The sequence below is a fragment of the Lissotriton vulgaris genome, chromosome 10 (genome assembly GCF_964263255.1).
Source record: "Lissotriton vulgaris chromosome 10, aLisVul1.2, whole genome shotgun sequence".
Lineage (NCBI taxonomy): Eukaryota > Metazoa > Chordata > Amphibia > Caudata > Salamandridae > Lissotriton > Lissotriton vulgaris.
Genome location: NC_141698.1, coordinates 261,516,762 through 261,532,781, shown reverse-complemented (window position 1 = coordinate 261,532,781; position 16,020 = coordinate 261,516,762). Strand labels below are relative to the sequence as shown.

The 16,020-nt window shown below is 48.0% G+C and overlaps 1 protein-coding gene across 1 annotated transcript in view; it reads right to left on the bottom strand.

Annotated features, from left to right (window-relative positions):
* The window catches only part of LOC147685082 (SCO-spondin-like), a 1,395,910-nt gene that overhangs the window by 1,200,741 nt on the left and 179,149 nt on the right, over positions 1-16,020 (bottom strand). The window lies entirely within an intron of this gene.

The following is a 16,020-nucleotide window of genomic DNA, read 5'->3' as shown; positions in this document are numbered from 1 at the left end:
GGCACCACAATGGTGCTTGAATTTAGAAGCAAGGTACTGATGGCGCCATGCAGGGGGCTGCCGGTATGTGCTTTTCGTGGCATCTACAAAGCAATTCAGACCCCCGCCAGAACCTGCGTCAACCCACTTGGGATTTCATTTGGTTTATTAAGGACTGAGACACTGCGCGCCCCCTTGGTTGTGATTTAAGCACTACACCTCCCACAATGCCATGGTGTTTGCTACACCCACCGGGCAGGTAAAGGTCGATAAGTAGTGCGGACTACTTCGCACAGTGACTGTTTCCTATGAACTGCACGCCGCTGAGGAAGGGATTTTATTCACCCGAAACACGTCTGGCATTCTACAAGAGTGATGCATTTACTGGGCAGGGGGTCTGTCAGCAAGCTGCCGTGAAATAAAGACAGCCAATCTCAACTTGCCGTGGCCTTTGTCAAATTTGGAGTCCTGTATGTTGGATGTTTAAGCGGCTCTCCGGTCGCGTGCAAAGGCCCACCACCGCAGCAGGTCCTGTCAGGCACCATAATGGTGCTTGAATTTGGAAGCAAGGTACTGCTGGCGCCATGCAGGGGACTGCCAGTATGTGCTCTTAGTGGCATCTACAAAGCAATTCAGACCCCCGCCAGAACCAGCATCAACCCACTTGGGATTTCATTTGGTTTATTAAGGACTGAGACACAGCGCACCCACTTGGTTTTGATTTAAGCACTACACCACCCATAATGCCATGGTGTTTGCTACGTCCACCGGGCAGGTAAAGGACAATAAGTATTGCGGACTACTTCGCGCAGTGACTGATTCCTACGAACTGCACGCCGCTGAGGAAGGGATTTTATTCACCCGAAACACGTCTGGCATTCTACAAGAGTGATGCATTTACTGGGCAGGGGGTCTGTCAGCAAGCTGTCGTGAAATAAAGACAGAGCTAATCACAACTTGCCGTGGCCTTTGTCAAATTTGGAGTCCTGTATGTTGAATGTTTAAGTGGCTCTCCGTCCTGTGCAAAGGCCCACCGCGGCAGCGGGTCCAGTCAGGCACCAGAATGGTGCTGGAATTTGGAAGCAAGATAGTGCTGGTGCCATGCAGGGGGCTGCCAGTATGTGCTCTACGAGGCATCTACAAAGCAATTCAGACCCCCGCTAGAACCTGCGTCAACCCACTTGGGATTTCATTTGGTTTATTAAGGACTGAGACACAGCGCACCCATTTGGCTTTGATTTAAGCACTACACATCCCACAATGCCATGGTGTTTGCTATGCCCACCGAGCAGGTAAAGGTCGATAAGTAGTGCGGACTACTTCGTGCTGTGTCTGTTTCCTATGAACTGCACGCAGCTGAGGAAGGGATTTTCTTCACCCGAAACGCGTCTGGCGTTCTACAAGAGTGCTGCATTTACTGGGCAGGGGGTCTGTCAGCAAGCTGTCGTGAAATAAAGACAGAGCTAATCACAACTTGCCGTGGCCTTTGTTAAATTTGGAGTCCTGTATGTTGGATGTTTAAGTGGCTCTCCGGTCGCGTGCAAAGGCCTACCACCGCAGCGGGTCCAGTCAGATACCACAATGGTGCTTGAATTTGGAAGCAAGGTACTGCTGGCGCCATGCAGGGGGCTGCCGGTATGTGCTCTTCGTGGCATCTACAAAAGCAATTCAGACCCCCGCCAGAACCTGCGTCAGCCCAATTTGTATATCATTTGGTTTATTAAGGACTGAGACACAGCGCACCTACTTGGTTTTGATTTAAGCACTACACCTCCCACAATGCCATGGTGTTTGCTACACCCACCGGGCAGGTAAAGGTCGATAAGTAGTGCGGACTACTTCGCACAGTGACTGTTTCCTATGAACTGCACGCCGCTGAGGAAGGGATTGTATTCACCCGAAACGCGTCTGGCGTTCTACAAGAGTGATGCATTTACTGGGCAGGGGATCTGTTAGCAAGCTGCCGTGAAATAAAGACAGAGCTAATCGCAACTTGCCGTGGCCTTTGGCAAATGTGGAGTCCTGTATGTTGGATATATATATATATATATATATATATATATATATATATATATATACTCAAAACTTTCTCCCAGCTGGGAAAAACGGGTCGCACAGCCAACTTTGGATTTTAAACAGCAATCCTTTTTATTTTGCTCATTTCCAAGGGCAACAGGCACAGAGATCTGTTTGTGCCTGTGTTAATGTTTCCCTGAGTGGTGATGATGCTTTCACAGACGGATTGAACTGTTATTTCCCAATTGTTGGTCGGTACTTTCTGAATGGCCACTAGTAGTGTTTTAACCCGCTTCCTCACAGTGGAATAATTGCGGTTTTTAACTGGGTCACTCAATTTCCCGATGACAAGCCTGATGCTGGTATATTGCAAGCAGACGCTTTCACTCGCATCCATACAATTCACACGCTTACCGTTTCTTCAGCGCGTGTTCTTTTATTGCGTTCTGCTCTGCTACAGTCAGCGCTGTATAGATCCGTTTTCAAACAGGCTTCCTCTTGTGTCTCTCAGCATCGGCGGTCGCTGCCTCCCTTTAAATATACCTCCAAAGCAGTTCCTTTGCGGGAGATTATGCAGCGCTCACGCATGTGCGGTATCCTGCGGCAGAACCAAGCCGCTATTATCCTCAAAACTTTCTCCCAGCTGGGAAAAACGGGTCGCACAGCCAACTTTGGATTTTAAACAGCAATCCTTTTTATTTTGCTCATTTCCAAGGGCAACAGGCACAGAGATCTGTTTGTGCCTGTGTTAATGTTTCCCTGAGTGGTGATGATGCTTTCACAGACGGATTGAACTGTTATTTCCCAATTGTTGGTCGGTACTTTCTGAATGGCCACTAGTAGTGTTTTAACCCGCTTGCTCACAGTGGAATAATTGCGGTTTTTAACTGGGTCACTCAATTTCCCGATGACAAGCCTGATGCTGGTATATTGCAAGCAGACGCTTTCACTCGCATCCATACAATTCACACGCTTACCGTTTCTTCAGCGCGTGTTCTTTTATTGTGTTCTGCTCTGCTACAGTCAGCGCTGTATAGATCCGTTTTCAAACAGGCTTCCTCTTGTGTCTCTCAGCATCGGCGGTCGCTGCCTCCCTTTAAATATACCTCCAAAGCAGTTCCTTTGCGGGAGATTATGCAGCGCTCACGCATGTGCGGTATCCTGCGGCAGAACCAAGCCGCTATTATCCTCAAAACTTTCTCCCAGCTGGGAAAAACGGGTCGCACAGCCAACTTTGGATTTTAAACAGCAATCCTTTTTATTTTGCTCATTTCCAAGGGCAACAGGCACAGAGATCTGTTTGTGCCTGTGTTAATGTTTCCCTGAGTGGTGATGATGCTTTCACAGACGGATTGAACTGTTATTTCCCAATTGTTGGTCGGTACTTTCTGAATGGCCACTAGTAGTGTTTTAACCCGCTTGCTCACAGTGGAATAATTGCGGTTTTTAACTGGGTCACTCAATTTCCCGATGACAAGCCTGATGCTGGTATATTGCAAGCAGACGCATTCACTCGCATCCATACAATTCACACGCTTACCGTTTCTTCAGCGCGTGTTCTTTTATTGCGTTCTGCTCTGCTACAGTCAGCGCTGTATAGATCCGTTTTCAAACAGGCTTCCTCTTGTGTCTCTCAGCATCGGCGGTCGCTGCCTCCCTTTAAATATACCTCCAAAGCAGTTCCTTTGCGGGAGATTATGCAGCGCTCACGCATGTGCGGTATCCTGCGGCAGAACCAAGCCGCTATTATCCTCAAAACTTTCTCCCAGCTGGGAAAAACGGGTCGCACAGCCAACTTTGGATTTTAAACAGCAATCCTTTTTATTTTGCTCATTTCCAAGGGCAACAGGCACAGAGATCTGTTTGTGCCTGTGTTAATGTTTCCCTGAGTGGTGATGATGCTTTCACAGACGGATTGAACTGTTATTTCCCAATTGTTGGTCGGTACTTTCTGAATGGCCACTAGTAGTGTTTTAACCCGCTTGCTCACAGTGGAATAATTGCGGTTTTTAACTGGGTCACTCAATTTCCCGATGACAAGCCTGATGCTGGTATATTGCAAGCAGACGCTTTCACTCGCATCCATACAATTCACACGCTTACCGTTTCTTCAGCGCGTGTTCTTTTATTGCGTTCTGCTCTGCTACAGTCAGCGCTGTATAGATCCGTTTTCAAACAGGCTTCCTCTTGTGTCTCTCAGCATCGGCGGTCGCTGCCTCCCTTTAAATATACCTCCAAAGCAGTTCCTTTGCGGGAGATTATGCAGCGCTCACGCATGTGCGGTATCCTGCGGCAGAACCAAGCCGCTATTATCCTCAAAACTTTCTCCCAGCTGGGAAAAACGGGTCGCACAGCCAACTTTGGATTTTAAACAGCAATCCTTTTTATTTTGCTCATTTCCAAGGGCAACAGGCACAGAGATCTGTTTGTGCCTGTGTTAATGTTTCCCTGAGTGGTGATGATGCTTTCACAGACGGATTGAACTGTTATTTCCCAATTGTTGGTCGGTACTTTCTGAATGGCCACTAGTAGTGTTTTAACCCGCTTGCTCACAGTGGAATAATTGCGTTTTTTAACTGGGTCACTCAATTTCCCGATGACAAGCCTGATGCTGGTATATTGCAAGCAGACGCTTTCACTCGCATCCATACAATTCACACGCTTACCGTTTCTTCAGCGCGTGTTCTTTTATTGCGTTCTGCTCTGCTACAGTCAGCGCTGTATAGATCCGTTTTCAAACAGGCTTCCTCTTGTGTCTCTCAGCATCGGCGGTCGTTGCCTCCCTTTAAAAGCGCTGCATAATCTCCCGCAAAGGAACTGCTTTGGAGGTATATTTAAAGGGAGGTATATATATATATATATATATATATATATATATCCCCAACCTTATCTGATTAAGGAACAGGCACTCGCAGGCACTCGTCATCGTAGGGCTTCTCTCGTTTATTGCGCAAGTTTCATCGGACCCATGGACATAGCAGAAACGCGTTTCGGCAGTCAAACTGCCTTTATCAACCTGGTTGACTATATGGATAGGCTTGTTGTAAAATACCATAGATGATATTGCATACTGACAATTGATCCCCTAAAGGAGTCATACAAGCATATCAAGTAAGTCTAATGGCTTGGGCAATGTTCAAGAGCAACAAACCGTACTTAAATGCAATCGTTAAAAACAATAATCATTTGTGAAGGCTCTTATTAATGTTACTAAAGCGTTTTCTCTTGGATGATCAATAATGATGACAACATTATTAAATAAATAGAGCAAAACATCCGCATGTGTATTTTTATACATCTTCCAAACATAAAAATGCAAATATAAAAGCAGCCCCTAGAGGGCAGCACATTCTCAGTTCATTGCATTGTGACCATAGACTTGGCCCCACAGAGCGCTTCTCTTTCAGGCCCTTCAGGCCACAATAACTGCAGCCATAAATGCAACCCGTGAAGAGCGCAGTACTCCCAGCTGTAGAACAAAAGCTGCAGCCTTGGGAGTGCCTAAAAACATTAATAAAATCCTGGTGAGGTCCTGGATTTATGACCCCCACAAACATAGAGTCACAACCTGTAAAACAATGTTTAGGGGGAGCTGCTGCACTCCTTCAGTTCCCCAAACTTCCTTCAGTTTATTGATGATGCCCATGCCAGCCTGGGCAACCATGAGTACAAAAATGCACACATGAGGAAGCCCCACAGGTCATTATGAGGTGCTCCAGTGAGACAGTGGATATTATAGCAGCGGGCATCACGTTGTGCTCCCCCATCATGCTTGGCCTTCACGGGTCAGGGATGAAATCACAACCCCTCGATGATAAGTACACCTGGGGTATTGGGTCCCCAGGCAATACAGAGTTTGGGTAGGGTACTCATGCATGCCCCCACCATGAAAAGATAAATCCTGTGCCGACCCCGGGCCCTGACCGGTCCCGAGATAAAGTATGAAGCAGTGGCGGAGCCTCACACACTTGGTGCAGACCAAACGTGATAGGGCACCAAGCTTTAAAATGCCATAACTCAGGCCCTGTTGGACAGATTTTGACGATATTGGGCTTACTTTACTCCTGGTGGTGAGCCCTAGCCACCTTTCTACCTTCCAAACAGTGTAGTCCTCAGGGAGCTGGTTCTTCTGGCTCCCTGTGCCAGCCTTCCTCCTGGTCTTATTTTCTGGGCACAAAAGTCCAGGGCTTTCCCCTAGCTGGTCCTCAGTGGGTGTAAGGGGGACAGCATCCCTGGACCTTAGGAAGACCCACCTGGCCAGTGTCAACTGGGCAGACTCCTTAGTCCTTTCTGGGCACCAGGGGGTTCTTCCTTCCAGTTTTCTATGGCAGTCCCAGGGTCCAGCAGTGAAGTGCAGAAAAACACCAGGCAAGAGAGATCTCCAATTGTGCAAGAGATTTTAAGAGGAGAGGAAGGTTCCATAAACCAGACACTCCATGTCACTCCTAAGGTGCCACGTCACCCCTCCGCCCCTGTCCAAAACCTCTTGCATAGCATGCTGGGACAGGTCAAAAAGGTGCCACTCAACAGTGATTGAACACCAAAAGTTCAAAGAGAGTTCCCTTCCTGGGTTGGCTTCAGTTGCCTGGGCTCCCTCCTCTGTTCAGTGGGCTTCTGCAGGCCCAACCCTACTACAATCAATCAATCAATCATAAAATTTGTATAGCGCGCTACTCACCCGTAAGGTCTCAAGGCGCTGAGGGGGGTCACTACTGCTTGAACAGTCAGGTCTTGAGTTGTTTCCTGAAGGAGAGATGGTCCAGGGTCAGCCGTAGGTGAGTGGGGAGGGAGTTCCATGTCTTGGCTGCCAGGTAGGAGAAGGATCTACCTCCGATGGTGGATTTCCGAAAGCGTGGGACGGAGGCGAGGGCGAGGCTGGCGGATCGGAGCTGGCGGGTGGTGTGTAGAAAGCGAGGCGGCTGTTGAGGTACTTCGGGCCCGTGTCGTGGAGAGCCTTGTGTGCGTGGGTGAGGAGTCTGAACGTGATCCTCTTGTTGACGGTGAGCCAGTGCAGGTTCCTCAGGTGGGCAGAGATGTGGCTGCGGTGAGGGATGTCCAGGATGAGACGTTCTGAGGCGTTCTGAATGCGCTGGAGTCTTTTCTGGAGTTTGGCTGTGGTTCCCGCGTGGAGGGTGTTCCCGTAGTCCAGACGGCTGATGACGAGGGCCTGGGTTACCGTCTTCCTTGTTTCGGCGGGGATCCACCGGAAGATCTTTCGGAGCATGCACAGGGTGTTGAAGCAGGATGACGAGACGGCATTCACTTGCTTGGTCATCGTGAGGGAGGAGACCAGGATGAAGCCCAGGTTACGTGCGTGGTCCATTGGTTTGGGTGCGATGCCCAGGGCAGGGGGCCACCAGGAGTTGTCCCAGGCAGAGGGGAATGCTCCTAGGATGAGGACTTCCGTGTTGTCTGAGTTCAGTTTCAGGCGGCTGATCTTCATCCATTCTGCGACGTCTTTCATTCCTTCCTGGAGGTTGGCTTTGGCGGTGGCGGTGTCGTTGGTGAGGGAGAGGATCAGCTGGGTGTCGTCGGCGTAGGAGATGATGTTGACTTTGTGTTGGTGAGCGATGGCTGCGAGAGGGCTCATGTAGACAATGAAGAGGGTGGGGATGAGTGAGGATCCTTGCGGAACGCCGCAGATGACTTCGGTGGCCGCGGAACGGTACGGGGGGAGGCGGACTCTCTGGGTCCTTCCGGCGAGGAACGAGATGATCCAATCCAGTGCCATTCCTTGAATTCCGGTGTTGCTGAGGCGCTGTATCAGGGTGCGGTGACATACGGTGTCGAAGGCTGCTGAGAGGTCCAGGAGGATGAGGGCTGCAGTTTCCCCGTTGTCGAGCAGGGACCTAATGTCATCGGTGGCTGCAATGAGGGCGGTCTCGGTGCTGTGGTTTGCTCAGAATCCGGACTGTGAGGAGTCGAGGGATCCGTTGGTCTCGAGGAAGGTGGAGAGTTGTCTGTTGACGGTCTTCTCGATGACTTTGGCTGGAAAGGGGAGGAGCGAGATGGGGCGGAAGTTTTTGAAGTCTGTGGGGTCCGCGGTGGGTTTCTTCAGGAGGACGCTCAGTTTGGCGTGTTTCCAGCTCTCCGGGAAGGTGGCGGAGGCGAAGGAGCTGTTGATGATGGTTCGGAGATGGAGTGCGATGATGGAGTCCGCTTAGTTGAAGATGTGGTGTGGGCATGGGTCAGTAGGGGAGCCGGAGTGGATGGTGTTCAGCAGGCGGGTGGTGTCTTCGGTGCTGACGGGGGTCCAGGTGCAGAGGGTGGTGGTAGGGGGTGCTGGCTCAGTGGTTGGGTGCGCTGTCAGTGCGCCGAAGCTGTTGTGTATGTCGGCGATCTTGCTGTGGAAGAACGAGGCGAGAGAGTCGCAGAGGTCTTGAGAGGGTGTGATGTCGTTGTTGCAGGCGCTGGGGTTGGAGAGCTCTTTAACGATGCTGAAGAGTTCCTTGCTGTTGTGGGTGTTGTTGTCCAGTCGTTCTTTGAATGCTGTCTTCTTGGTGGTGCGGATCAGCTGGTGGTGTTTGCGGCTGGCGTTCTTGAGTGCTGTCATGTGTTCTGCTGTTTGGTCGTGGCGCCAGGCTTTCTCAAGGGTGCGGCAGGTTTTCTTGGAGTTTTTGAGGTTGTTGGTAAACCACGAGGCTTTCCTGCTGCTGGGTCTGCTGGGAGGCTTCTTCAGTGGTGCGAGTTCGTCGGTGTAGTCGGTGAGCCACCGTGTGAGGTTGCGGGCTGCTTCGTCGGGGTCCGTCCTGTTGGTGGGCGGGTTCTGGCTGAGGGTGGTGGCGAGCTGGTCGACGGTGATCTTGCTCCAGCTTCTGCGGGGAACCTGTTGCGGGTGGTGGTGGGTCGTGGTTCTCTTGAAGTTGAAGTGGAAGCAGCTGTGGTCTGTCCAGTGTAGTCCGGTGTGACAGCTGATCGATTGATGCAGATCATTCCACCCCATCTCTTTCCTCCTAAGGAGCTAGGTGAAGTTCTAGGTGAAGTTCTGTTAATTGCTCCCTTTGTGTGGGGAGGCCTTTGTTCCAGATGCTGGAGAGATATGTAATTAACTGGGGATCGGATGTAGCCTCATGTCTAGAGCAGTCGACCTCAAAGCTGGGGAACTGGATTTGAGACTTGGCAACGACGCTCAATATCCTGTAATTCTGGGCAAATCACTTAGGGCCAGATGTAGGTAGCCCAATACCAGTCGGTAACTGCCAAAATTACCGAATTTTGGCCGTTACCGACCAGTATTTAGGGTTTGAGATGTAGGAGGCAGGTTTAAGGATTCGGTAATTACCGATTCCTTAAGGAATCGGTAAAATGCTGATTCCGTATTTTAAGGAATCAGTAATTACTGAATCCAAAAAGCTATGTAGAAGGCACTCAAGTGAGTGCCTTCTTGCATTCAGGATTCGTTACTTACTTACCACCAACTACAGGTTGGTGGTAAATATCGAAAACCTTTAGAAAAGCAATTATGTGCTTTTTTAAAAGTGCCATGTGGCAGACATACATGCCCTTAGGGCATGTATGTGTGCCACATGTGCACACATGCACGATTCAGGGGTGCAACAGGGTGTCAATGTGAAATCCTGCAACCCTTGAATATGTGCCCCCTATTACCGATTCGGTTTTTACCGAATCGGTAATTGTGAATGGCTTCCTATTCATTCCTATGGGCCTCCAGGCCCATAGGAATGAATGGGAATTACCAAATCGGTAAATACTGATTCTTAAATACCGAACCGTACCAATTCGGTAATATTTACCGAATTCTTTCCTACATACCATTTACCGATTCTGAAATACCGAATCAGTAAAATTCGGTATTTCAGAATCGGTAAATGTAGATTACCTACCTATGGCCCTTAATCTCCCCGTGTCTAACAAAAAACTGGGCACAGCAGGGTGACAAAAGGCCTGGGCTCTGATCCAGAACTGAGCCATTGAAATATGATAATTACAGATGACTTGTAAAGTGTACAGATATCATTTTGGAATTTGAACAATTGATTTTCCCACAAAGGTAACGCCTTAATTTGATATGTCAAAGGTCTCTATATGGCCAAAAGGAAGCACAACTGCACTCTAAGGCAGTTCTTTCCCTATATGTATAATAAAGTGTCACTACAAAAAAAATAGTAAATCCCACTGACTTTCCCAATTAGTGTATGCTAACATTATAAGGCCTACCCCAGGTCAATAGCTAATTCTGCAGAGTCTCCATTGCACCAGGTTACCTGTGCGCAGGTACAAGGCTGAGCATGACAGTAGTCTCCTAGGCACAAACCGCACAAGGGTGCATACAAGCATGTACGTGTGTTTATATGTAGCCAGCCAAATGCCCTTTATCCTAGATGTGTCGTAACAGAATAATCTTAAAAGGCAGACACGGCAGGTAAACGCACACAGTCCGATTGCCATATGGTTACCGTGGGTGAGACATGTAGTGAGGCTCACCCACAATGAAAAGTAAAAAACTGGGTGGTCAAAAAAGCAAACAAAATCTGGTGTACTGAATGGGCTGAACCCAATTGCAAGACGTGCTGCTGCCCAGCTGGAAATAGGGATGATATAGCCATCCCTAATGGGTACTTTTACCTGCTCAGCAATAACAAGTGGCAATGGGTTCTGATGAGACACACCATTCGACAGTCATCCTCGACCACTGAGAACTTCCACTGGCTTTCATATGCTAAGACCACCAATCTAACTCAACCGGTTGGCCGGCTAACCCTACAGGGGACTCCAACTGCACTGAGAACCCTTCTGGGTCTAGATTAAATGCATCAAGGACACTAAACACCTACAAGGACTGAGCAGGTGTAGGCCCACCCGTGCCAAAGTTCACTGAACGCTGCATTCACCACACCATTCCTGGCACGGGTTCAGTGACTCAGTACCGATGCCAACACAACACACAGGTCTAACACCTGTCCCTAGGGTCACCAGTTATTCCTCTCTGGAGAATTCCCAACCCAGTAGCCTAACTAAACCATTCCAGACAAGACCTTTTATCAGGCCGCTGACCCTCACCCACAGTAGTTACTCTGGGGTTTAAGCTGCCACCACACCCTCTTGCGATGACTGTGCCCCCTAACGGGACCCTGACCCAATCACAGGTGCTCCCAGATAAGAGCCATCCCCAGGCAGTTTCCACCACAGGAACCTCACACCTGTGTACTCCCTCCACCCCCACTGTGGTTGCAGGACAGTGAGTGGGACATGCCTGAATTAGGCCCAGCTGAAGCCACTTCCCAGCCTCAACCCCAAAACCATGAAGATGAACTAGGGACCATAAAGATCCCTCAGTGAAAGTTTCAACAGATCACCTTGAGGCCCACACTTTCTCCTTTCACCCCACTCAGCAGAGAGCGTGCCTACTCCTTCTGAGTCCCTGCCTGGCAAACCCAGGACCTGGATTGTCCTCAGGGTATCTATCCCAAAGCTTGTACACCAGCAATGCACCAGTCAGGGGCCTGCTTAGGGCAGCACCTCCTGGACAATCTCACCATGCAGGGAGACACACTCACCAGCCAGAGGGACTCTGCCCTCAGTCCGGAGATATGACCCCACAGGTCCTACCTGATTGGACCACCAGCTGGACATCACCCCAGCTTCCCTCTAAGGTACAGGGACAAACAGTCCTAGGATGACATCCTACATTGTTCTCAGGCAGTTGCCTACCCTACCCTGACATTTCAGGGTCCACCAATAACCCATCCTGGGAACCTAGGGATTCCTTCCTTCATCTCTGATCTCCTCAGAATCAGCCACTACACCTTCAACCTGAGGAACCAATGCTCCACAGGGTCACCCACCTCTATGGGCCACCCTGGGCTGGCCCCCCTCCCCACCACATAACTAATGAGGAACATGGGTACCGCAACTGTCTCGCACCTCCACCATGGGAAAATGTCTTGGGGGACCTCTCACTCTTTTGGTGGAAACATATAGGGGAGGGTCCATTACCTCTGGGCACATTCCCACCCCACCCTTCCAGTGGTTTCTGGCCTGCACCAATGGTGAGAAAAACTGCAAAGAGGATGACTCATGGTGGGCTACTTCGCTGACAATCTGTACTGCCCACTGCAAGAATTTCCAAGAGCCCCCAATCACCACCTATACCCCCAGAAGCAAGGCCCACCCCTACACCCAAATACATGGTGGACAAACCTGTTGTAACCCCTAATCCTATCAAGAAGAACCCTCCTCATACATGCCTATTGTGTAGTGCTGGGGTTCAAAGGGCACTCTAGCCTGGAACACTCCAATGGCAACACTGTGTGCAAAAGACTTCACATCATTAAAAAAAATACAAGCCTGTCATAACAAACACAGTTAATACAGTAACCCACAATCAATGAGCTCACATGACATATGTGGGCAAGGGCTTTCCCTTCCATATCCAGAGTTCACCCAACCAAACATTTGAAGTCCTCTCAGAGCTTTGTGCTCTGACATTTGTGAAATAATGCATAGCTAATAAGTGGCAAAAGTGAACTCATCAAATGTTATCAATATGTACTGGAACAGGGTACTGTCATCCCAGCACTGAGCACCAATGCAGCAAATTGGGTTATTAGTTGTGTGGCCTGCAAAAGTAATAGGTCCACAATCATCCTTACTGGAAACCAAGCACCCCATTGTAGCACTTGACTCTCTCAGGGTAGCAAGGAAGAGCAGTCCAAAGCCTACTCAGGCGAGGTGGTGTAGGCTAGTACTAACCATTCACTAATGTTTAATATATGATTGACCATTCTGTACATCCATACTAATATAATAAAGAGAGAGCTCAAACCTTTGAGGCGGGTAATCTCAGGAAACACAGCACCAATCACAACACCCAATACAGCGTTGGAAAGGGCAGTTGCAGCAGAAGGACATAGGCTATGCAGACGCCCACCATATACATTTAAAAGGTAAAAGAACCGTGCCAGCAAAGTAGTCCCTTATGGGCGTGTCTGCGTTGTGCTGTAGGCGTGTGCTGGGGGCGTGACAAACGCTGGGGGAGTGTGGTACGTTCCGCCCTTCATGCCATGTCTCATATCGTGTGCTAATCCCACCCTGCTCCCTTTAAATACCCCTGCACCCCATAATCATAACCCAGCCTTACTCCTTAAAATACTCCAACACCCTTAAACACTAACACATCTTAACCCTATAAATATACCCTGTACCCCAAAACCCCAAACTATCCATAAACCCTAAAAATACCCCTGTACCCCAAAACCCAAACCTAGCCCTGAACCCTATAAATACCCCTGTACCTCAAAACCCCAACCTACACCTGAACCCTAAAAATACCCCTGTACCCCAAAACCCAAACCTAGCCCTGAACCCTATAAATACCCCTGTACCTCAAAACCCAAACCTACCCCTGAACCTTAAAAATACCCCTGTACCCCAAAACCCAAACCTAGCCCTGAACCCTAAAAATGCCACTGTGCCCCAAAACCCAAACCTACCCCTGAACCCTAAAATACCCCTGCACCCCAAAACCCAAACCTAGCCCTGAACCCTTAAAATGCCCCTGTACCCCAAAACCCAAACCTACCCCTGAACCCTAAAAATACCCCTGTACCCCAAAATCAATACCTAGCCCTGAACCCTAAAAATAACCCTGTACCCCAAAACCCAAACCTACCCCTGAGCCCTAAAATACCCCTGTACCCCAAAACCCAAACCTAGCCCTGAACCCTAAAAATACCCCTGTACCCTAAAACCCAAACCTAGCCCTGAACCCTTAAAATACCCCTGTACCCCAAAACCCAAACCTACCCCTGAACCCTAAAAATACCCCTATACCCCAAAACCCAAACCTAGCCCTGAACCCTAAAAATACCCCTGTTCCCCAAAACCCATACCTATCCCTAAACCCTAAAACTACCCCTGTACCCCATAACCCAAAACTATATCTGAACCCTTAAAATACCCAAACACCCCAAAACATATAACGCAGTACCCCAAAACCTATACCCCTATACCCATACTTACCTTATCCAAACATTTTAAAAAAACATGCTTTTACCATTCATGCATTTACAATGAATTTCGTTGTAAATGTATGCGTGGTAAAAGCATATAAAATGTAATTCCATGCGTTATAATGGCATTGCGGAGTCATGGTACTTTCGTGATGAAAGTATGCGGAAAGAAAGTTGCGGAATAATGGGTGTTTACCCTCCCCCGGTAAGTACATTGGTGGCACGGCGGCCCACATCTCCAGCAACATACTCATATTTTTTCACCACCCATTTGAAAAATGCACAGGTCTCTCTCATTGAAGGCCAGCACCGACATACACTTTTAGACACACCTCCTGCCACAAGTACTAGAATTGCGAACTTTAGAGCTGGGGAGCTACGTTCGAATCTCGGCATCAGCTCAACATTATGTGATTCCAGGCAAATCGCTTTGTCTCCCCGTGCCTACCACAAATGAATGTGTTCTTCTGTAATGTAAATTGTGCTCATGCCATGTTGTCGAGTTCGCGCTATATAATATTGCAAGGAAAAATAAAGTAGGGAAACTCGAGTTCACACACTACTGAACGGGCACTCTTAAGTGCATCAGCAGTGCACTGTGAATAGGAGCGTTTCACAGGCCTGTCACAGATAAGAAATGCTATCAAAACGAAATCCTACAATACAATATACTACTGTCCGGAAGCAATTCATACCCGGACAACGTCGGGACGGGCTGCTAGTTTTCTTTATAAAAAGGAGAAGTACATTTATTACACACACACTACTAAATACTATGCAATAATGTACTAAAATGTACATTGGCAGGTAGAAAATACCATAGATGACATCGCATAATCACCATTGACCCCCCTAAAGGGGTCATATAAACATATCAAATGTCTATTGGCTTGGTCAAGGTTCAACAGCAACAAACCATATGTTAAAATCATCATTTTCTACTTAAATGCAATCATTGAAAATAATTATACTGAGTAAAGGCACATATTAATGTTAATAAAGTGTTTTCACTCTAATCACCTATGATTGAAATTATTAAATCAGTAAATCATAAAAAGCGTGCAAAACATTTGTGTAATTTTTAGATATTTTCCAACCATAAAAATGCAATTATGAAATAGCCCATAGGGGGCATCACATTTTAACTTCATAGCTTTGCAACCATAGACTTGACTCTTACAAGATGTTTCAAGACATGTATCTCCTTTAAACACTGTCAGGCCCTTCAGGCCACAGCAACTGCAATCATAAATACAACCCCTAGATAGCACAGCACTCCCAGCTGTAGAACAAAAACTGCCGACTTGGGATTACTTAAAACAAGAATAAAATCCTGGCAAGCTCCTGGATTTCTGACCCCTGCAAACAAAGGGGCAGTACTTGTAAATCATTGTTCAAGGGGGAACAGCTGTGCTTCTGCAGCACGCTTGCCACATTTTTTTGGTGATGCCCTGCCATCCTGGGGCCAGCAAAAGGGGAAAAACATGCACATATAAAAAAGCTTGTCACAGAACAATGGGGTAACCCAATGATCCGCCAGACCTGGGTCAAACACAGTACGAAAGAGTTGGTCAAAGTGGAAGGAAAATATTTATACAAATCACATCACTCAAAATAGACATTATTCAAGTAGGTCTAAAATGTTTGGAAATGTATATCATAGTCGGCATAATGAAATCAATCTGTACAACTGCCAAAAGGTGCTCCACGAGAAAGTGAAAGTAACAAGGTGCTTGCAGGAGTGCTTGTGTAAGGGTTTCAAGGGTAAAGTTAGGAAATTCACAATATTTACATTCATCATGCAAAAACCTGTCTAGCCATCAGTTGACTACAACTGACTAAAACCACACAATGGTGAAGAGATACAGTAAATCAATAGGTGTCATCTACATGTGGATACATATGAAGTACAGGTTCACAATGAGGGACAGTCTACATTTCGACCCCAATGGTATTTGGAGGAACAATGAGTCCTTATTGCGGGGTCTTCATTAGGACAGAAGGAGCCACCTTATTTCCACTGCAGACGTGTCAGTGGGATTAGTTACATGGA